Source organism: Suncus etruscus, chromosome 4 (assembly GCF_024139225.1).
Source record: "Suncus etruscus isolate mSunEtr1 chromosome 4, mSunEtr1.pri.cur, whole genome shotgun sequence".
NCBI classification, from domain to species: Eukaryota; Metazoa; Chordata; class Mammalia; order Eulipotyphla; family Soricidae; genus Suncus; species Suncus etruscus.
This window is the reverse complement of record NC_064851.1, coordinates 73,744,944-73,768,093: the sequence shown is the minus strand read 5'-3', so window position 1 is coordinate 73,768,093 and position 23,150 is coordinate 73,744,944. Positions and strand designations below refer to the sequence as shown.

The 23,150-nt window shown below is 33.0% G+C and overlaps 1 non-coding gene across 1 annotated transcript; it reads right to left on the bottom strand.

Annotated features, from left to right (window-relative positions):
• Nucleotides 1-4,047: 4,047 nt before the first annotated feature.
• On the bottom strand, nucleotides 4,048-4,154 carry LOC126008334 (U6 spliceosomal RNA). The gene has a single exon (XR_007495669.1). It is a non-coding gene; the product is annotated as a U6 spliceosomal RNA (small nuclear RNA).
• Nucleotides 4,155-23,150: the final 18,996 nt, after the last annotated feature.

Below are 23,150 nucleotides of genomic sequence, written 5' to 3'. Positions count from 1 at the left end.
GATGATATCACATTGTTGTTTTTATCTCATCTCACTGCACTGATAATTATTGATGATGAACATTTTTCTCATTTATCATTTGGTCATGTGCATTTCTTTTTTGAGAAATGTCTATTCATTTCTTCTCATTTTTTGATGGGGTTATACTATTTTTTCTTGAAAACTTCAATCAGTGCCTTGTATGCCTTAAATACTAACCCCTTATCTGATGGGCATTGGGGGAAAAGTTTCTCCCATTCCTGGGTAGCCTTCATTTTCTATTCACTATTTCCTTTTATGTATAGAAGTGTATGTGTTTAATTTAGTCCTGTTGTTTTTCTTTGTTTCCACTTGCTTGGCCAGTGGTGTTTCATCTTTGAAGATACCTTTCTTTAGTTTCAGTATCATGGAGACTATATAGTTAACATTTTTTGTTTTGTAATTTGATATAAACATTCAGAAATGGAATGGCTGTATTGTATCATTTTTTAAAATAATCTCCCTTCAGTTTTTTACTGTCGTTAGACCAGTTTGCTTTTCAACCATTTATGTGGTGGATTTATCAGGGCATCCCCTGATCCACATTTCTCACTAATACTTATTGGTTTTTGTTTTCATTATATGTAATTTTTCAAAATTTGAGAGGATATGGCTTCACTGCATCTACCTAATAAGGATGATGATGAATTTTTATTCAGGTGCCTTGTTGATGTTTTCTTTATTTATATTATTATATTATATTATGTTATATTATATTGTTATGTTATATTATATCATATTATATAAAGAACTTTATATATATCCATTTCTTTGTATTTATATAAATATATACAGATCCCTTATCCATAAAAACTGTTTTCCATTTCTGTTATTTAATTACTTTATGTATATCACATATCAAATTGTTATAAATTATATGACAAATAAATCCTCCATTTAGAAGCCTACCAATTATTTTGATGATAGATTCTTATTGTGTAAAAACATTTGAATTTGTAGTCACACTTAAACATTTCTTGCTTCTGTTTCTTATTCCTTTAATGATGAATTTATAATAATAATACTAATGCTGGGGCCAGACCAGTGGCACAGCAATAGGGTGTTTGCCTTGCATGCTCTAACCTAGGACAGATCACGGATTGATCCCCGGGCATCCCATATGGTCCCTCAAGCCAGGAGCACTTGCTGAGTGCGTAGCCAGTAGTAACCCCTGAGCATCACAGGGTCTTGTCCAAAACCAAATAATAATAATAATAATAATAATAATAATAATAATAATAATAATAACAATAATAATGCTATCTAAGAATTTATTTTCTATGTTTTCTTTACAGTTAATATGTATTAGGACTTAAATTTTGTCACTTTAATTTTTAATTTATTTTTAAACTTTAATTATTTTTTAACAATTTTTATCGTAAAAACATTTTTTATTGTGACTAAAAGTGAATAACAAATCTTTCACAGTAATATTTAAGGTACATAGTGACAATGAATCAGGGCCATTCCCACCACCAGGGTTTTCCTCCCTCCACCCATTTTCCCAGCATGTGTCCTATATCTCCCTTCTTTGCCTCCCCCCCCCCAGGTATTGATAGTTGTCTCATTTATTTTTCACGTTATATTGTCTGTATTTTTATTATTTATTAAAGGTACTTTTTATTCTTTTATTTATTAGCTCCTGTGTAACTAATTAGTTATCCATATATAAAAATTAAATATTGATTCATATCTAATACCTTACACAAAAGTCAATTCCAAGTGCATTAAAGCCCTTGAGTTAGACCCAAATCCATAAAATTCATTTAGAAAAACATAGATATAACACTTGAAGATTTGAACCTCAAAGAAGTCTTCGATGATAGGATGCCAATGGCAAGAGTTATAGCATCAAAATTAAATAAACGGGACTACATCAAACTATAAGTTTCTGTATGGTGAAAAAAACATGAGCTAAAATTAGAAGACAACTAACTGGGAGAGAATTTTTGCACTCAACACATCAGATAAAGGTTGATTTCTAGGATATACAAAGTTAACAAAGGTAAAACTCAAAACCCATCAAAAAATGGGGAGAAGAGATGAACAGGCACTTCTCTGAGAAATACCAGCAGATACCCAACAACCACATGAAAAAATGTTTATCATCACTTATCCTTAGGGAAATCAAGACAATAATGAGATATCATTTTGCACCATTGAGGATGGTACATATCAAAAATACTGAGAACAAACCCTATTGGTGAGAATGTGGTAAGAAAGAAACTCTCCTTCATTGCTAGTGGAAATGCCACCTAATCCAACCACTATGGAAAACTATAGAGGATTTGCACTAAACTCAAAATTGAGCAGACTTATAACCCAGTAATCCCCCTTTTGGGTATCTATCCCCAGGACAGAAAAACATTTACCCAAAGAATGTATGCATACCTCTATTCATTGCAGCATTCAGTGCAATAGTTAAGACTTGGAATCAACCTAGATGCCCACCAACAGATGAGTGGATTTTGAAGATGTGGTTCATATATACAATGAAATACTACTTAGATATAAGGAATGATGCCATCATGCAATTTGCAACAACATAAATAGAACTTTATGCTAAATAAAGTAAGCTAGAAAAGGAAGGGTAAATACAGAACAATATCACGGATATGTGGTATTTAGAAACATAAGAACAGGTTATCCTACCTTACCAACTAATGATAAAACAAAATCGGAAGACCTACCACACTATGGGCTGTGCAAAAGCCAAGAACGTGATCTACAGATGACCGGCTGATAGAACCATGACCGGGGAGTATGTATTCTGGGACCAACAAGAAAGCCCTAGTCTAGGGTTTGGTCTACGTCCTGCATAACAATCATGACCTCCAATTCCAGAGTCCTGATTGAGGCAATTGCAACTGAACGGGTCTTCTGGAAACATAACGAAAGATGATATCCCAGACTCCATCCGATCTTCAGCGCAAGGGCCAAGACCACTAACCACAGAAGACAGATTAAAATGACAACGAGGAAACAGAACTTGTAAAATCACAAAGAAAGTCTTCATCCTAAGTTCCACTCCTTGACCTGTGCACAGACTGAGACCTCTAGATTTAGAGGTCTGTCTTTATCATCCAGATCGGAGCAGAAGTCTTCTATACGGTACAAAAACACCAAGGGGAGAGTAAATGAACGTGAAAGGAATCTATAGATAATCCCATGACAATATATTCCAAGGGTAGAGAAATCCTGTATCTCTTAGGCCAAGGGGATTCCCGTTATGGATGACCCCAATATTTACTGTGCCTATGCCGGGGGGGGGGGGGGGCGAGACAAAAACCACTAAATAATCCTTCTTTTTTATTTTATTTTTTATTTTTTTATTATTTTTATATCTAGTTTTTGTCTATTTGTTTTGGAGTAGATATTGAAGTAGTTGTCCATTTTTTTCAATTATATATTTACTTTTTCATTCTTCTCTTCTCTTCTTCCTCTTTGCACTTGTCATATTTCCTATCTCAAGACCATGGCAACTATGTGGTGCATATTTTTAGTGCTGTAGTGCTCACTGGATATCTTATTTGATTCCTCTTTTTGAACTGTTGTGATGTTTCACCACCTTCTTTTCCCCATCGTCCCTCAAACCAAGGATGAGAGACTGTAGATTCTAGAATGAATCTGCTCATAGTTGGAGTAGTCGATTTTTACCCCATTATATTACCTTTCTCTTCCTCAAACAAAACCACATAACTTAAGCTTTCTAGTCCCGCCACCCAATTAGAGGGGGCAGTAATGGAGGCACCAAGACCAAACAGTTATAATACCACTAAGTAATACTAAACACAGAAGGGACCACACATTCTAGCAGCCCGTGGGGGGAGAGTGGAGGATATGGGAGCCAGGATGGGAGCGGTTGTGGGAGGACAATTCGGTGGTGGGAATTCCCCTGATTCAATGTAAATATGTACCTGAAATATTACTGTGAACGATATGCAAGACACTATAATTAAAATAAAAATTATATCTAATAAAATAAATAAAAAATTAAAAAATAAAGTACAAGCCAAAGTCAGATTTTTTTTAAATATGGAATGCTTCACGAATTTGCATGTCATCCTTGCGCAGGGGCCATGCTAATCTTCTCTGTATCGTTCCAATTTTAGTATATGTGCTGCTGAAGCGAGCACCAAAGTCAGATTTTTTTTTTTGGAGAAGCTAAAGAGTATTCTGGAAGTTGAAATCTGGCATTATCTATGCTAAAAATAAATTATGGTGTGTTTTATACACAAACATAAAAAAAAAAGAAAAAGTGCACAAAGCAACCATTAGACCCAGAGTATAGCAAGGAAAATATAAGCACTGAAAAGAAGAGAAACACAAAAATTTGTATTCTCCTCTATACTTCAAAAAGACCTTTAGCAATGAATACAGTTGTTTAGATTGAGCAGATATCTAATAAACTACTGTTTAAAAATGTCTATAACAATGTTTTAATGCTTTATCTACAGAAACTGGTGCAGAATCCATGGAATCCCAATACAGTGTTCCCTATAAAAGTTGTAATTTCTTGGGCCCAGAGTAGGGCATTTGCCTTGCACATGGCCTATCCAAGACAGACCTTGGTTCAATCCCAGGGGACCTATATGGTCCCCTGAGCCAGGAGCAATTTCTGAGCGCAAAACCAGGAGTAATCCCTGAGCAACACTGGGTGTGGCCACCAAAAAACAAAGAAACAGAAGCGTTTGAACAATCAGTTTTTGGTTTTACTGTTCTTTTTGCATGTCTAAAAATCTAGTTTTTCTTTTTTTGTAGTTAAGAATGCTAATTTATTATGACATGGAATGTTTAAATTTACCGTATGTATGTAAATATTTTAAGAATCACTTAAGCCACACTAAGGGAACCACAATACTGTTACCAGCTCAACCAGTCTGGCAGGTCAGGTCTAAGTTGCCAGGGACCATTACAGTTGCCATTTCTGTTCTCAGAGACCTCCATGATCACACCTAGCAATTCTTAGGGTCCCCAGGACTATACTTGGTGAAGCCTTGAAAACCATATGGTATTAGAATTGATCTAACCATTCTCCTACATCTCAAAACTGTGCCATATATCTTTATTTATTTAAATAATGTTTTTATTTAAACACCATGATTAACACAAAAAGTGGTGAGTGCAGTTGGAGAAATAACTACTGTATTTTCCGGCGTATAAGACGACTTTTGAAACAAAAAAAAAAAAGTCAACCAAAAATCAGGGGTCGTCTTATACACCAAGTATATCCCGAAAAAATGTTTCAATATGCCGCTAAACGAAAAATTGAATATTGCCACAAAACGAATTTTCCAAATCGATCCTGCACCAATCACTGCCAGGCTGCTCAAACCACCTCTTTAACTCAGCCAATCCATGCAGGCTTTTGATGCATGCAAATTATACAGTGTTCTGTACCCGAATCTACACTGTAAAAAGCCTGCTCAGATTGGCCAGAGTCAGAGAGGACGTCTATTATAGTATAACCTATGGACTTTTGCTTCTTGTGATTGGCTCACTGTGGTACATACAGTTGCAGCACAGGAACGTTCTGTCTGATACAGCGAATATAGGCCTAAACCCATGTTTTAACTGCAAAATTAGGGGCTCGTCTTATATGCCCAGTCGTTTTATATGCTGGCAAATACGGTATGTTGAGAACTACCATAACAATGTCAGGGAGTGAGGGATGTAGATAGAAAGTCTGTCTCTAATACAGGAGTGGGGTCGGGGAGGGAAGAGATGGGGGCATTGGTGATGGGAAAATTGCACGAGTGAAGGGGGATGTTCTAGTTTTTCTTTTTGGGTATTTCCTCAGGAAAGTATTTCTCAGGAGAGTTTGAGTGATCTTAAGGCCATATCAAGTAATAATAGGCTTGTTTATACAAGCCTATTTATTTCTCAGGCCCTAAAGTACTAGGATCATCAGAACCATTCCTGGTAGTACTTATGGGTTATGCAGTGCTAGAAATAAAATTAATGACCTTATGCATGTCTTGCTTTTCAGGCCTGTGTGATTTCTCTCTCAACTTCCTCTCTTTTTAATGTTTCCACTGTCATTTTTATTATTTTCTGTCTCCTTCTGACTTTGGGATTTATTTTTCATTTTTAAGTTTCTTTAAGGTGATTAAAATTAAATTGCATTTCTGAGAATTTTCTTATTTCTTATGATGGATTTGCACTGTTATTAGTTTCCATCTTAGTTTCATTTACTGAGTCCCATAGATTCTAGTAGGTAGTATCTTTATATTTATTTGTCTCCAGGTATTTTTTGATTTCGTGATTCTTGATTCTGGTGATTTCTTTATTAACCAAAGAGTTGTTCAGTAGTTTGTTACTTAAGTTTCACATATTTTTATTTTTCCCGCTTGTTAATTATTGTTGTTGCTAATATGTTATAATAAAGATTGTTATAATAAAGATGCTTGAAATTATTTCTATTCTTTTTTTTGGGGGGGGCATACCTAGTGACTTAACTAAGGAGTTACTCCTGGATATACACTCAGAAATTGCTCCTGACTCTGGGGACCATATGGGATGCCGGGGATCGAACTGAGGTCCTTTCTGGGTCAGCCACATGCAAGGCAAATGCCCTACCACTGTGCTTTCGCTCCAACCCCAGAAATTATTTCTATTCTTAAATTTATTGATACTTCATTTGTTTTTCAACATACTGTGTAGCCTTAAGAATATTTTATATCCAATTCAAAATAACATGCATTCTCACTTTTGAATAGATTTTTATCTATTTGTATGAGTTGTCAATTTCTGTGATATGTTGTTTCCTTCTATTATGTTGCTCTAATTCTGTGTTATATCTCTGTTAATATTGGTTTTATATGTCTTTTTTCTCTTTCTACATGACATACATAAATATTAATGTGTTATATTTTTGATAGATTGATTCCTTTATAATTAAATAGGTTTATCTTTGTCTCTTGTTACAGTTCTTGGCTATAAGTCTAACTTGATGCAATTAAACCTATTTCTGTTACTTTAAAGTATTTTTGGTGTTATTTTCCGAGGTTTTACTTTTAGTCTATAGCATGTCTGGTTTGCCTTTCCCTCTTGGTGGGACTCAGTCAGGCTATATATGAACAAATGTAATTTCTGTCCTTTTCTCACCCATGGGCCTATCAGATTAACCCTATAATCTCCTATGCACTGGCCTGATGACTCCTTAAATATCAACCTAGCCACCTTCAGACCTATAATAACCTGGATCCCTCCAAAATTCTGATATGAACCCTTGTTAAATTATAGCTTGTTTTCATGTTGTGGAATTAAAGGAGAAGAAAATAAATTATACTGACATAACCTTAATTTTACCTTTTACTTAAATTTCAAATTCTTAGAAATTTAAAATATACTTTTTCTAAGAAAAATTTTTTTCTTCTTTGTATTATCTTCCTTCTTAATGGTATTGATTGATATGCAGCATACTCCCTTTTCTACAACTTCTCTAAGCCTTATTTATGTGTGTCAATATACATATTATTTAATGCATATTTATGCATATGATATCTTTTTTTAATGACCAAATTCTATACATTTAAATTAATGAATATTAAATTAATCTTATTTGCTGAAATCCTTGAAAGATAAAGTACACCTTCTATGAAAAATAATAATATTCAAAAATCCAGTATATGATCTCCTGGTGTTTGATAGGCTCGATGGTGGTATTAATTTATAATTCTCTTCACACACATAGGAAAATTGAATACATATTAAATACTTAATTGAGATAATTATTCTTAGTGTTTGTTTACTTGTTTATTTTTTGGGTTATATCCAGCAGTGCTCAAGACTTACTTCTAGCTATGCCATATAAGGATGTGCTTGTGGACCCTATTAAGTTTGAGGAATAGAACCAGGTTGACCACATATAAGGCAAATGCCCTAATCACTATATACTATCTTTCTGGCCTTCCATTCTTAGTTTTAGGTCATCATTTTGTTGTTTTGTGTTTTTGAGGCCACACACCCCGTGGTGCTCACTGGTTACTCCTGGGTCTGTGCTCAGAAATAGTTCCTGACAGTCTCGGGGACCATATGGGATGTTGGGGGATCTTCTCCAGGTTGGTTACATGCAAGAAAATGTCCTACCTGTTTTGCAATTGCTGCAGCCCTAAGGCCATGATATTATATGGGAGTGTATTAATAGATGAATGTGCAATTCATAACTTCAACAAATTTAACAAATTTAAGAATATATTAGGAATGAATTTTTCCTTTTCCCCAGGAATGATTGTTATATGTTTTTATTAGCCATTGATTTTAACTTATTTTTAAGTAGTTATGAAATTTTCTACAGAAATATATAAAATTTATTTAGGGTAGACCAATATAGAATTTTTCTTATGTTCATGCATTGTATAGTTCATTATATTAGTAGATTCTGCCAATTACTTACTTCACTTATCTTTGTATTCCACATTTACTCAGTATTAAGTCTGCTCTATGTATTTTGTTAAAGATGTATAAATGTAAATTCAAGTTATATTCCTCACAATTATAAAACTAAATATCTATGGAGAAATCCATCACATAAATCAATTGCTTTATTTGCTATCTGGTTAATTACATTTTATAAGATAGAAATGAAAGTTATAAATTATGTCCTGATATGAAAAATGACATAATACCTTCTCTTAAGAAAGTCATTAATGGTTAATTTTGGAAGCTACTATTCCTTAACTATTATAATCATTATTTAAAATGGAAAATATCTTTCAAGCTGCTTTTTTATGTTGTATAATAAAATGAATATTTTATAATGCTTTTTTCCTTGTGGTCAGATTGTGTTCAAAATTATTTTATGGTTATATATGTAATTCATCAGATTACAATATCAGTGGCTCTAGCTATTTGAAAATCAAATTTATCCTGAGAGGGAAAAAGCTTAGTTTTATATATGATTATGAAGAGGTAACAAAATTTTTTTCCAAAATATTTTAAACAATGTGATAAGTAAACTTTCATACTTTTATGAAAGTGTAGTGCAAATAATTGTGTGTTTGTGTTTGCCTCCATGTTAATTACATCTTCTAAAATAATAGTCCACAATAATCTAAATCCTAACAGAATGGCCAAATCCCAACATCAAAATTCAGAAGTACTTTTTAGAAATACTTTCAATGAACGTTATTGTTAAGAAAGTTTTACTTTATGGGACCGGAGTGGTGGCACAAGCGGTAGGGCATTTGCCTTGCATGATCTAACCTAGGATGGATTGTGGTTCGATCCCCTGGCATCCCATATGGCTCTCCAAGCCAGGAGCGATTTCTGAGCACATAGCCAGGAGTAACCCCTGAGCGTCACAGGGTGTGGCCCCAAACCAAAAACCAAAAGTTTTACTTTAGTAATTTTTTAGGTAGAAATAAAGCATACCTATATATGGTCAATTTAAATTTAATCCTAATATATGAAACATGTGTGAATGCTATTACATTTGGGAGGGTGTTAATCACACCAATTGATGTAATGATCTTGATATCATACAATTGAGCTCCTGAAAAGTTTCTCTAGTCCATTGATTATATTTTTTGTATTTTGTGTAAAATTAGCTTTTCAAAAGAATGTGATATATTTTTTTCAACTTCTTCCCTGATTCGTATAGTTGATTTAATTACTTTTTGCTATATAGTCATTATATTTAGAAGTTGTGAATTTAATAAATAATTATGATTATAAGATGTTAACTGTAAATGCTATTAACAATGAATCACCATTATTTAAAATTTAATATTTCTAAAAATTATAGAATTCATAAAAAGGATAGTTTGATATATTTTCAAGAATAATATTTGTCATTGAATGCTTTGATCTCTATTGCTAGTAAAATTATTTAGGGGCAATTTTTTATTGTTAAATTATCTTTATTTAAACACCGTGATTACAAACATGATTGCAGTTGTATGATTACAGTCATGTAAAGAGCAACCCCCTTCACCAGTGCAAGATTTTTTTTTTACAGACTTAATAATAGAATGCTTTGGAATGTTTGCACTGAGACATTTGTAAATCAGATTAAAATTATTGTAACATCAGAATAATGGAACTCAGGGAAATGCAGACAAGTATTGAAGTCAGTGTTATAGGCCAGAGGTGTCTTCATCCAGAAACACTTTTATGAGAGCTCTTTTGTTATAGTTGAATGTCTTGTAGTCTTTCATGTGTACTTTAAAGTTATCAACATAATTAATGTTTTGTTTTGTATATCCACTATTTGTGAAGGTATTTTTTGTTATAACTTCTGGCACCTGTACACCTGTATATATATATGTATATATATATATATGTAATACTTTTAAGAAAGTGTATTAAAATAGTGCATGACTATGTGGCTAAATATTTTCAATTTACTTTAACTATGCCTTTGCTGATCATTTAAAATTTAAAATCAAATTTTTGTGAACATCAAAATAAAATACCTACTACAATAGATAAAAACATATATTTTCTCGACTGCTACTTATATTTGCTGATAAATATTTTCCATACATATAGTAGAAGATAAAACTTTTGACAAATTCTTTCTTCTGAGGATCCTTATATATCTGACGCAATATATGTAATGCATAATTGCTCAGAATTTTTTTGGCTCAGAAAAAAATTTAAATGTCTCAATATTCAGTTATACTTGCAAATAGTTTGTTGTAGTTTATCATGCATTCAAGTCACCTTATTCTTGTTAAAATATAGATTCTGATTCATTATATGAGGAATGTAGCCTCAGATTCTGCATTTGTAACATGCTCCCAGATGACCTCATTTCTAGTGGATGTAATGCTTCCCCAAGCATTTATGGAGTTGCAGACATGTAGAGAGTGATAGTAATATAAATATCTGATTTGCAAAGATCTCATCTTCCCTGGCAAGATGGTTTGCTGCTTCAGTTCACATGCCTTTCACTATTTTTCATTGCTGCTGTGCATGAAATCATTTTGTTGCAGAATTTGTATTTTTTAATTCACCCTTTCTATTGATTTTAGAGAAGCAATAAGCAACATCATGTTATGTCAGAACTTCAGACCTCTGGGGCATTTCAAATCTATCAGTCAATAAGTATCTATTATGAATGATCATAATTAATCAGCTCTTTTGATTTTTAAAGTATATGTTTTCCATTTTGGCACAGGAATGGTTTACTTATGTGCTCAAGCTAAGTCATGAGGAATTTAAGTTTTATTTATTTATTTTCTGTAATGGGGTGAGATTATTTTCTTGGCTATAACAAAACACAATTTTTATTCCATTCATTATATATAAATAAGTATAAATATTACATGCTTATAAAATATTAGTTTAAACACCATCATAAGACTATTACCTGAATTATAATAATCTTTCCTCAAATACTTTTCTTTTATTAAAATAAACTTATTTTATAGAATTCAATTAAAGTAAAAATAATGTAAGAATACTTTGGGCTCACAATTTTATAGATGTTGTATGGTAGAGAAAAAAACTCTGTAGCTCAGTGAACTTAAATACATGTTATTATATTAATTTTCTTTTTTTCAGAGTATACTGTTTTCTGAGTTGTTTTATTTTGATCCAAGCATGTTATTAAAGTTATAAGTGTTGTGCATAATGGTGTACTTTCTAATAGAGTAAAAGTCTCCCACAGTATAAAATTGGAAACAAAAAAAGATGTCCAATAATGTAAAACTGGAATGAAAGTAAAATTGGAGAAGAAGTTAGGAGCTTGCCTTGCTTGGAGCTAACCCAGTCTGATCCTTTGACACTGCGTGATCCCACAAGCACTGCTTAGAGTGACCTTTGATCCCACAGGCTGGTATAGCCCCCAAACACAATCAAATAGGACCTCCTTTTCAAAAATAAAGAACTGAGGCTGAGAAAAGTATTTTCCTCCAAATGAGGGATTATAATATCAGCACTAAGTTTATGTCCAGGCAATCACGTAAAGTTGGATTGTGCTTTTGTATATAATTTTTTTAATCAGGTGCCACTCATTTCTATTATAAACTAGCAGAGAACAAATTGTGATTTTTTTTATAAATTTAATAAGATCTTTTTTCAAGTTTAGTACTTTGTGAGGTTTCTGTTGCTGTAAATATGAATCCCCTTCTAATATGAGAATGTTTGCATTCTTTCATATGCTCTCTGGGATCTTGCTCCTATGTTGCAATGATAGGAGTTATGTCTTTTCTGTGGCATCTTTCTGAAAGTTACTTGATAAATATTCATAAATCAAAAAGACAAGTAAATGAATACTCTCTAATTCATGTTTATCAAGAACAATAATTGCTGCATTTTACATATCCATTTTGGGATAATATATGTATGCATAAAAATAAACACAATTCCAGTTCAATGAATTTTTACCAGAAGAATGAGTTTGAGACTGTATGCCAAAGTTTTATCTGTTAGTAACTAAACTATTTCATTAAGTAACTGGATGACATTGAAAGCATTTTGTATAAAGAAAAAGATTTCATTACAATTAATAATTTTTCATAGTTGTTCAACCAGATCAAGAAAATAGATGGTATTATACCTGTTAGGTTTTCTTTAGAGATGCATGGAAAAATTTACATTTGCAAAAGTTTCTGTAAAAAAGAATTGAAGTGTTTGAAGCTTGAATCTTTTTTGTGAAGCACCGTGAATGCATTTTATTCTTGGTAAGCAATAAACTTTGAGAGAGTATATTTTTTAATTTATCGTAACTTTTTAAACTTAACCTTCACTGATAGATCAAGCCTTTTCTTTAAAATAGTCATTGAGGTTGTATCTCTGGGGAACATTTTCTGAGTATTCAAGCCTATTCAGAAAATGTTCCCCAGAGATACAACCATCTAATTTTTGATAAAGGAGCAGGAAATCCTAAATGGAGCAGGGAAAGCCTCTTCAACAAGTGGTGTTGGCACAATTGGATAGCCACTTGCAAAAAATTAAACTTAGACCCCCAGCTAACATCATGTACAAAGGTAAAATCCAAATGGATTAAAGACCTCGATATCAGACCCAAAACCATAAGATATATAGAACAGCACATAGGCAAAACACTCCAGGACAGTACAGGCATCTTCAAGGAGGAAACTGCACTCTCCAAGCAAGTGAAAGCAGAGATTAACAGATGGGAATATATTAAGCTGAAAAGCTTCTGCACCTCAAAGGAAATAGTGCCCAGGATACAAGAGCCACCCACTGAGTGGGAGAAACTATTCACCCAATACCCATCAGATAAGGGGCTAATCTCCAAAATATACAAGGCACTGACAGAACTTTACAAGAAAAAAACATCTAACCCCATCAAAAAATGGGGAGAAGAAATGAACAGACACTTTGACAAAGAAGAAATACGCATGGCCAAAAGACACATGAAAAAATGTTCCACATCACTAATCATCAGGGAGATGCAAATCAAAACAACGATGAGATACCACCTCACACCCCAGAGAATGGCACACATCACAAAGAATGAGAATAAACAGTGTTGGCGGGGATGTGGAGAGAAAGGAACTCTTATCCACTGCTGGTGGGAATGCTGTCTAGTTCAACCTTTATGGAAAGCGATATGGAGATTCCTCCAAAAACTGGAAATCGAGCTCCCATACGATCCAGCTATACCACTCCTAGGAATATACCCTAGGAACACAAAAATACAATACAAAAACCCCTTCCTTACACCTATATTCATTGCAGCTCTATTTACCATAGCAAGACTCTGGAAACAACCAAGATGCCCTTCAACAGACGAATGGCTAAAGAAACTGTGGTACATATACACAATGGAATATTATGCAGCTGTCAGGAGAGATGAAGTCATGAAATTTTCCTATACATGGATGTACATGGAATCTATTATGCTGAGTGAAATAAGTCAGAGAGAGAGAGAAAAACGCAGAATGGTCTCACTCATCTATGGGTTTTAAGAAAAATGAAAGACACCCTGGTAATAATAATTTTCAGACACAAAAGAGAAAAGAGCTGGAAGTTCCAGCTCACCTCAGGAAGCTCACCACAAAGAGTGATGAGTTTAGTTAGAGAAATAACTACATTTTGAACTGTCCTAATATTGAGAATGTATGAGGGAAATGTAGAGCCTGTTTAGGGTACAGGCGGGGGTTGGGTGGGGAGGAGGGAGATTTGGGACTTGGGTGATGGGAATGTTGCACTGGTGATGGGTGGTGTTCCTTTTATGACTGAAACCCAAACACAATCATGTATGTAATCAAGGTGTTTAAATAAAAAAAAATTATAAAATAAAAAAAAATAAAATAAAATGCACAGTTACCATACAAATCAGCAGTTCCCCTAGGCATTAACTTGAGGTGAATGAAAGCATATGTCCACACAAAGACTTGCTCATAAATATTCATTACAGCTCTCTAAAAGCTAAAAACTGAAAGTAACCCAAATGTTCATTAATACTTCAAAAAAAAATAGTCATTGAGGGTATTTGCTCTATTTTGGGAGTACTAAAACAGTTAAATGTCCTCCAACAAATTTACTACCGTGTTCTATTTGTTGGAATAGAAAAATTGCAATTATTGGGAAAATAAGAGCCTATAAGTATATTAATTTGTTAGTAAAAATTTTTCTTGTTATATGCACTAGAGATAATATTATACTTAACAGTAAATTTCAATGTTATGAATGAGGTATTTCTATTTGTTGATGAAAGTTAAATTATTCCTAACACTTTCTCCAGTCATATATATGTACAGACAATCCCTCACGTCAGATGGTATCGTTTTAGATTTATTTTGTTTGATGTTTTCTTTTGCTTCCTGTTTCATAACCATCTACAATAAATCCAAATGATCATGTTCTATTTTCTAAGCATTCCTCTTGGTTTACAATCTATAAGTAACTGATCTTAAAACTTTAATTTATGAAGTAGACAACCTTTTATTTTCAAACACATAAGACAACCTCAGTTATGTACATAAAGAAAAAGTTGATCATTTGCAATAGGTGTTTGTCTCTAGTCTGCTTCCTGTTTGATCTTTTTCTTTCATTTCTTTGTTTTTCCCCATTCCTGCTCCTGTGTGACCTACTCCAGATTTTACAGAGGTGTAGATATTTGCAGTAGATAAAATAGAAGATAGTTCAGGTAGCCAATGCAGCTGTAAATTGAGATGACCAACAGAAAAGAGGACTAAAGATCAATGAGGGTCTTTGACTTGTTTTTGAAAGATATTGAACTAGAAAGAGGTCCCCACCTCTATGTGGATATAAATGTGGATATGATGTGGATATGAAATGTAAAGATAATTTTAATTGGCTTCATATGCCCTCAAAACCAGTTTTGCAGAAAATAGACTAGTTGTGGCAAAACTGCCTTTCATGCTTTATATAACATGAGAATTTTATCATGCCTGGTGAATTTCATGAATGAAATCTACAAGTAGAGTAGAAATGACAGATTATAAAGCCCTTTGAAATATACCTGCTGCAAGGGGCCAGATATAGTAAAGGCATTAAAACCCTTACCTTGTAATACTTGCTTCTCACAATATGGCTAGACTAGGTAAGGTACATTCAAGTCAGGTAATGTTAAAATTAATGAAAGATTAAATGTATGGTGTAAACTTTTGAGAAGATCTATATGCATATATTTAGATTCTAGCTGGATGACATGCTGGGGGAGAAACATGAGTGGGGGAAGACAGTTAACTGGGGGAAAAACATGGTAGGAACTGGAATTTAAATTCAAGGAAGACAATAAAAATTAACTTGAAGTTTTGATAAGAAAATCATAACTACAAACCAGTTCTGCATCAGAAGTAGATCTCTAACCAAGGCAGTATGTGCTATTTGGAGAGAATGGTGGGTAAAGTATAAAGGTGAAAGAAATCATGGAAACTTTAAGGCTATTGAGACGTACTGAGGGAAATAAAGTGAATAATAATGAAAATAATGTGAACGGGTTTTATAATAGTGAAGTAAGGAAAGAAGTCCTAATTATTTGGCTAGAGGAAAAAAAATTCAGGAAATTCATTTGTAGTAATCTCTTGTGGTAAGGGATGAAAAACCAATAAGATGCTTAATATGCAGCTTTATGCTTTCCACTGCTTGTGAAAGCTCTGGACAATTCATCTCCAGTATTTGAACCTGTCAGGATTCTTTCTACAACATCATAGTTCATTAATTCCAGCTAGAGTGAAGAAATCTTAACTATTTTTTTCTTCATGCAAGTAACTGAAACAGGTGTTGTTTTGATTAGAGGACTATATTCTCCACAGGTAAAATTATAGTTCCAACCAAATAGATACAAATAGCTCAGTAATTACTTAGAAGTTGAGCAGTTAGCATTCCCTTCTGGTTTTCTTCCACAACTCGTATTTGGTAGTGTTATTATTAATCATAAAACATGAAATAAGAAGATAATGAGAAGATCTAGTTCAATATAACTTAAGAAGAGGACAATTTGGACTGCAATTTTATTAAATTCAAATAATACTGTTAATAGCCACTCTAGAGGAAGTAATTCTATAATTCCATAATTCCATATAGCAATAGCATAATCCTTGTCCTATCTGAGGCTGTCTGATGATGTAACTAATTGTACAGAAAAATATTCAAGCCAACTGACAAGAGTTTTTATGGTTATTAGGACAAATGAAATGCTGTTTAATAATGTGCTTCAATAAAACACCTGAGTTTTAATTGTTCTCATGATATATGTAAATGTTTATTTACATGGGTAAAAGTCAAAACTAATGGCAAAGGCAATTAATCCTCCTTATATTTCCATAAATCTGTTGTTAACTAGTATCAGAGAAAAATGTGGTTTGATGTTGAAATATTTGAAGACATTTAGAAGAGGAAAAGGCAGAATGTGACAAGAATTTAAATGTAGTGAAATTTGTCTTTTATTGCATATCATTCAGTCATTGTGTTCTTATTTTAAAAAAATTTCTAGAAAAGTTAACTCAAGTTGGCTGTCAGCAAAGCAAATGCCTTATACCCAGTCAGACTGCTCAGTCCCCATTCTATAAGATTTATAGTCAGGTAATGAAATACTTTGATTACTGAATATATTGATTCAACATTACTCTGCTCTCTGGGGGCATCTGATATGAAATACTAATATAAATTGAATAGTCACTTCCCACTCAAGCAAGTCAATAGACCATAGCATACTACAGAATATGTTATTCTTTTTTTTTGGGGGGGGGGGCATACCCGGCAGTGCTCAGGGGTCACTCCTGGCTGTCTGCTCAGAAATAGCTCTTGGCAGGCACGGGGGACGATATGGGACACCGGAATTCGAATCAACCACCTTTGGTCCTGGATCGGCTGCTTGCAAGGCAAACGCTGCTATGCTATCTCTCCGGGTCCCAGAATATATTATTCTTAGCATGCTGAATGAAGAGGAAATTTCAGATTTCAGAGAGGCTTTTATAATTGATCCATCCTGACCCAGTATATCTTATAAAGAATTTTTATATTGGTATTATATTGATACCAATTTCATATTGGTGTATTAATTATGGTATTTTAGGTCTAAGAAATTTTCTCTCAATTCTTGTTATTAATATGCAACAAATATATTTTTGGCTGATTGCTTTTGTTAAGTCCTCCAATTATTAAACAGTTAAAACAAGTCTGAAGCTTTACTTGCCTGTCTATATTCTACTTAATGGCAGTTATTTTCTACAAGTCTAACATTTTTAATAATATAAGTATTAAATCTACCAGAATTTTTGACTTTTAATATTTACCTGTCAGGGTTATTTTAGGTGTGCTATGTAATTAAATCTTTCAATATTACTGTGATTATCTGCAATATGTAGTTGTCAAAAGTAAAGGAAATAACTACATACATTTATACTTTAGGGCAGGGGTCCTCAAACTTTTTAAACAGGGGCCAGTTCACTGTCCCTCAGACCATTGGAGGGTCTGACTATAGTAAAAACAAAACTTATGAACGAATTCTTATGCACACTGCATATATCTTATTTTGCAATGAAGAAACAAAACAAATACCAATACAATATGTGGCCCATGGGCCATAGTTTGAGGACCACTGCTTTAGGGGAAAGTTCTTGCAAAATGAGAATTATTTGGAATCAAATAAGGACAGAGTATAATTAGATGATAGAACTGACAGGGATGGCAAAATGGTCTCCTGAGTAGTAAAATACTGTTTTGTTAAAAGAAGCAAAAAAACATCCAGGTCACAGAAAGGCCCTAAGCAATTCTATCTCCAGCAGAAAGGTCAACCCAGAGTGAAACTGTTAGCTGTCAACAGAAGAAGGTTCCTACTGCCCTTGCTACAATAGAATTGCCAACTCACAGAATATACAGTAGAATCAATATTTCTCAATTTCTTTTTCTTCTGCAAAATTGTCACTTCACAACAAAACTGTTGGCCCCAACTCCATAATAAAGCCATCTTAGAGCCAACAGTAAAACTCCCCTTATTTTCCAGCTAGTACTATTCCTTAATCTATGCCACTCTAAAAACTGCAATGTAAATTTCACAAAAGGTAGAAAAGGGGTAGAAACTAATTTCAATTTAAAGTTTGAGAATTTTTTTTTCCAGTAAAGAGCCCAATTCACATAAAGCATAGCCTGACTCAATCATTTCCTATTTACAAAATAAATGTGGCTGAACATTGTACTTCTGACACTTAGCTGGGTCTAAGCCTTCCGGTCCCATTATTCATTCATGGACATTGTATTATGAGTATATTATTTTTTTAATAGTTCCAGTGTCAGGTTCCAATGGAAAGATATATGCTCCACTGACAATGTAGTAAAAACAGACTCGTTAACAAGTTATACTACATTCAAAAAATCAGTAACAATGTCTTGGCTTTAAAAGATAGGTTTGGCCTTAAAAGAATGCACCATCAATACCATTGCATTTTTTTGTCCAAAGGTCAAATCTGATATTGAGTCCAAGAGATAGTAATGAACCTTTCATAGTTCAACTGTAAATTATTCTGACCCATAGAATTCTGTCCCATTTATTCGCATATATCATGTTTGATATAATTAGATATTTCTCTGTGAGTAGTTTTATTTTTAATACATTGCATTCCTAACACTGATTCGGTATTGTTCCCCATACACAAGAAAATAAGTGGTCCTTTCAGAAACAAATCCCATTAAAATTAGACATAATTATGCGATCCTTTTTTGACCAAAAGTCAAGGTTAAAAAAAATAAAAAGTTTACCTGGAACTTAGTAAATAAACTTTCTACATATATTTTTAGATTTATCTGTAGATAAAAAGTAAATAGTGAAAAAAGAGAATGAGACAAAATGATTTTTAAGCCCATACTTAAAAATATTTGGAAATCTCTCATTGACTATGTGCAGTTTCATAATTTTGGAGATTCCAGATCTTGAGTGAGTGATCATTTTTTTCAAACATTTTCTCTTGGCATGAGTGTGGGTTTAGTGAGTGGGCTCAGCTTTCCTCCTCCTATTTTAAGTATGTCTTAGTCTAAATACACATACACAGTATCATATGTATAAGACCAAATTTTCTATTTTAAGGAATGAAATAACAAACACTCTGGTCCTGTAAATTTATTCAAACTATTCTAATAATGTTATCAGATTTGAAAGTGTTTGCTATTGCTCATGAACTCTTCTAATTACATGATTATATGAAAGCAAATAATTTTTAAAAGAGAGATTATTTTTAATGATCCTGAATCTGCAATTAATTTTAATTGAAATTTGGTTTGAACTTTTTTATTTGTCTTAGTATACAAATCGAATACATTTTAAAAACTTTGAATTCACATATGATATATGAGGTTATTTTTTGTTTGTTTGGTTGGTTTTTGAGGGGAGCCATACCCAAAAGCGCTCAAGGCTTTGTGCTCAGAAATCATCTGGCAGAATTGGGGGACCAAATGGGATGCTAGGATTAATCAAACCCAGGTCGACTGTGTGCAGGGCAAACATCCTCCCTGCTGTGCTATTGTCCTTGCCCTAGGATATGAGATATTTTGAAGAGACATACTCTTAGGACATTTTGTTGGTCATTAAATAGTTTGTTTTATTTTATTACAAAGAATTTGTTTTTCTGGGACTGGAAGATATGTGCTTGCTTTGGATATAGCTGAAGTAATGGTTTGATAGCCAGCATCATAATAAGTCCTCTGAGCCTTGTCAGAAGTGATCCTAGCACAGAACCAGAAGTATATACTGAGCACAGCTGAGAGTGATGAACAACCCCAGCCCTTCCCCCCAAAAAATCAGGAAAAAACCCAGGAAAAACTTTTATTCTTTTGAAAAAATTAAATTTTGGAGATACCACCCTACCACCCTATAATTTCTTGACGTTATAGTCAGCTGTGAGAGTATCCTATGGTTTAGACCATTGTACTCTATTTTGCCTCAGATATTTTCAAACCCACTTTAGAATTGATGTCATATTTTTAGTTTTTGTGGAAACCTAGTAAACATTTTCATATTATCTACTGATTGCATGTATATAATTTTAGAGACATTTGTGATATAGATATTTATACTATGTCTACACTATTTACGTCCTCAGTGACCAAATCTTGTCCTACTTGATATAATATGTTAATTCGTATTCCTTTCAAGTTTTAGAATATGATTTCTAAACCATTGTACAAAGTAGAATCACGGATTATAAATTTTTTATACTATATGTGTGTGTGCTAAATGGATAAAGGTCCAGGAGTGCCCAAATTTGGTTATTTGAAATAGTAGTCACTTTTATGATTAAGTTTTATTATAGCAATTTACTAAAATGTACCAAACTTTTAGGTTTTTCAACAGAAAATATAGAATTAAGCATAAACTGCATAGTTTGCACAGTTCAGATACACAAAAATTCCATAGTCAGTGAATGAAACATTGCGTGAATACCCCTAATAGCCACATACACAGATATCAGATAAAAGATCAAATTTATCACTGAACTTTCCAAAGATTACTCTCATACTTGCTATTCAAATTCTCTGTACAAAAGAAAAGACAAAATATTCTTTTCTTACAAGCAAGCATATACATTATTGATGGTCAAGTAGTATATGAATGACAGAAACTACCCAATTGAAATTTCATATATTTTTTGTGGTAAAAAATTGACAGCGTTTGAAATTAAAAACCTTTCATTTTCCTCTGAGAATTAACTAAGCTTTAAATAAAGAATCTCAACACAGATGAATTAAAAAGCCTTTTGTTTAGTTTTTTGGGTGGCTCTAAGTTCAGAGATTACTCTTGATGATTCTCCATATGTTGTGTCAGGAATAGAACCCAGGTTCATCATATATAATTTAAGTGTCCTTCTTATTATACTATCACGCAAGCCTTTTCAGATAGAACTATTTATTTGATTAATTTATTCACTTCATATTAGGCATAAAATCTAAGAGTTACAGACGTTCATAAAAATTACAGTTTGAGAAGTCTGAGTTCACTTTTTGCATGTACTTGACCAGTTTACCCAACACCACTTGTTGCAGAGGCTATCCTCGCTTCACTTTGTATTTCTTGCCACTTTATTAAAGATTAATTGGTCATGTAATTGGGTATCTCTCTCAGAATATTCAAGTTTATTCTATTGATCTGAGGATTTCTTTATTCCAATACCATACTGCTTTAATGAATACTACTTTAAAGTATAGTTTGAAGTCAGGGAAAGTGAGTCTTCCCATCTACTATTTTTTACCAAGTATTGCTTTAGCTATTCATGGAGGTTTATTGTTCCATAAGAATTTCAGGAGTGTTATATTCACTTCTTTAAAAAATGTCATGGGCATGTTTATATGGGTCATGTTAAATCTTTAGGATGCTTTGGTGTGTATTTCCATTTAATGATGTTAATCATCCCAATACATGAGCAGGATATATGTTTACATTTCTTTGTGTCTTTTTTTTATTTCTTGATATAGTATTTGGTCATTTCTTTAGGGCTTTGTAGTTTTCTTTGTTTAGGTATTCACCTTTTTATTTAAGTACACTCTGAGGTACTTGAATTTCCAATCCATGAGCAGATATATGTTTCCATTTTTTGTGTGTATTTTGTATTTCTTGAAGTAGAGTATTATAGTTGTGTTTGTTTAGGTTGTTCACCTTTTAGATAAGTTCACTCTGAGGTACTTGATTTTCCAATCCATGAGAAAGATATATGTTTATATTTTTTTGTGTATTTTTTATTTCTTGAATTAGTGTTCTGTTGCTTTCTTTGTTTAGGACTTTCACTTCTTTAGTTAAGTATACTCTGAGGTACTTGATTTTCTTTGGTACAACTGTGAATGAGATTTTATTTTAGTCTATTTATTCATTAATTTTGCACATATAAATGTCATGATTTTGCATACTAATTTTTGCCACTTTACTATACAAAGCACTTACTTTACTATACAAAATACTGTTTTCAGAAGATGTTTGGTAGTCTTTAGTATTACCTAAATAGAGTATCCTATAATCTGCAAACAGTGAGAGGTTGACTTCTTCCTTTCCTATATGGATGCTCTTGATGATTTTTCTTGCAATTTCTATGGCAAGGACTTCCAGTGCTATATTGAATAAAAGTGATAATAGGGGAAAAACTTTATCTTGTACCAGATTTTAGAGAAAAGACTTTGAACATTTCCTCATTGAGAATAATGTTGGCTAGGGCTTGAGGTAAAAGGCCTTGACTATATTGAAGAAAAGCTCCTTCCATTTCCATCTTTTTGAGGGTTTTTAATCATAAATAAATGTTGGAACTTGTCAAATTCTTTCTCTGCATCTGAATTTTTTTTTATATATTGTATTATATTGACTAGCTTGCATATATTAAATTATTCATGGAATGAATCCTCAGACTCCTTTAACACCATGCAAAAAAAGTCAAATCAAAATGAATTAAAGAACTTGATATCTGACCTAAAATTATAAGGTACATAGGAGAAAATGTAGGAAAGACATTCCATAGCATTGAAACTAAAGGCATCTTACTGGATGAAAGACCATTGACCAAGCAAGTTGAAGCAAAGATAAACAAATGGGACTATATTAAACTGAGAAGCTTCTACACTTCAAAGGAAATGGTGACTGGGATCCAAGGATTACACACAGAATAGGAGAAACTATTCACACAATACTCATCAGATAAAGAATAAATACCTAAGATGGAACTTAGCAGGAAAAATAAAAACATCTAACTGCATCTGAAAATTGGGAGAAG